This window comes from Morone saxatilis, unplaced genomic scaffold (genome assembly GCF_004916995.1).
Source record: "Morone saxatilis isolate NCDOM2014 unplaced genomic scaffold, NCSU_SB_2.0 Contig14, whole genome shotgun sequence".
Taxonomy (NCBI): Eukaryota; Metazoa; Chordata; class Actinopteri; family Moronidae; genus Morone; species Morone saxatilis.
In genome coordinates this window covers 19,500,746-19,502,468 of record NW_023339696.1, presented here as the reverse complement: position 1 = coordinate 19,502,468, position 1,723 = coordinate 19,500,746, and the positions used below count along the sequence as shown (strand labels likewise).

The 1,723-nt window shown below is 41.0% G+C and overlaps 1 protein-coding gene across 1 annotated transcript in view; it reads left to right on the top strand.

The window, feature by feature from the left end:
* Positions 1-1,723, top strand: part of LOC118323208 (plexin domain-containing protein 1-like) — a 14,968-nt gene that overhangs the window by 10,285 nt on the left and 2,960 nt on the right. The window lies entirely within an intron of this gene.

Here is a 1,723-nt window from a genome sequence, read left to right as displayed (position 1 = left end):
AGTTCAATCTGGTGCCCTACCACTAAAAATGTTGCACAGTTCCATCTTGCTGTACAAACGTCATATGTACCACCACTAAAAACATAGTGGACGAATACCCTGTTCTCATTATACTTTGTTAGTTATTTTAGAAATATTTACCAATAATCAAGGGAAATGCTCCTATGCTAGAAGGGGGTATAGCTTCAGTGGGTAGCAGCATTTGACTGCAGATCAAGAGTCCCCAGTTCAACTCTGGTGCCCTAACCACTAATGTTGCAACAGTTATCGATCTTCAAAGTAAGTAATCATTTGTCTAAAACGGCTCATCGATGTAACACCACTGAAAACATAGTGACCGAATAGCCCTGATTCTCTTATATTCTTTAGGTTATTTAGAAATATTTACCAAATAAACGCAGGAAACTATTCTTATGTAGAGGGGTATATCTCCAGTGGAGAGCATTTGAACTGCAGATCAAGAGGTTCCCAAGTCTTCAAACGATCTGGTGCCCCCCTCTGCACAAAGACGCAAAAGCTTTGTAGTGTCCCCTTACGAATACAAACCATAACTGATTAATACACTGCTCTTCTTATATTTGATTGTCATTTAGAATACTTTACCAATAAGCAGATGGGAAACCTTCTCGTGGTAGAGCATTTGACTGCAGATCAAGAGGTCCCCAGTTCAACTCTGGGTGCCCCCTACCAGTAATGTTGTACAGTATGTCTTTAAAGTAGTCTACCATTTCCTAAAATGGTCATATGTAAAGAAGTCATTCACAGGACACGGTAATTAAGCTGAGCAATGAATGGATGCTTGACATACAACAGTACAAAAACGTTCAATACTCATCATTTCTATATCCCTTGTGAAATTCATGCACCCAGCAGTGCAACAAGTAAAAGTCTCTGCATTTGTCAACGGAGAAAATCCTGAAATGTTGTCCTTACAATTTATGTGAGCACACGCCAGGAGGAAGTTCAGTCTGTAACATAAGGTAACACTGCTAGGGGAGCTGAGGGACTGTTGGTACATGCCAAGAGCTACAGGCCTGCCAGAGGCTGTCAGCACCTGCCCAGTCTTGACCTCTATTGTCTAACATCTGGAACCTGTGTTATACATACAGCGCACTTCAATTTGGAAAGATGTTGTGGATCAGGCACAGGAAAGGAAAGCTCCAGGTGTAAAACAGAGTACTTTGGCTGTATAGAAACATCCAGTCCAGGTTACAGTTATAGCTGGGGAAGCAGCAGTTCTTATCTCACACTATCACTATAAATGGATGAAGCTAAGAAGAAAAATGTCCTTGCAGTTTGGGAAATCAAAAGACAGGTGTCTTTCGTATATTATGATACAGCTAAAGCTGCACTCGAGGGTAATTATCATTATCACTGGTCACAGCAGGGTTGCTTTTCCCATTTGCCCTATTGATCTTGAGACTGATACTGCAGATTCTGAGAAGTTAATCATGGCGTTGTGTGTCTCAGTTATTTAGCAGAATATCTGTTCACAAGTTCACACCCGGTAACCTCAATGACCCGCTCCTACACAGCCAAGTTGTGTCTATGTTTTAAGAATATTGCAAAATAGTTACAACAGACTGCATGCTGAGAAATATGTTTATTGCAGATCGGCTGCTTGTAAAGGCCGAAGCGCAGCCTGCTAGTGTATGCAAGTTCTGTATAAACAATTTGTATTTATAAGAGACTGAAAAAAGGTGGGGGTATAGCTCAGTGGTAG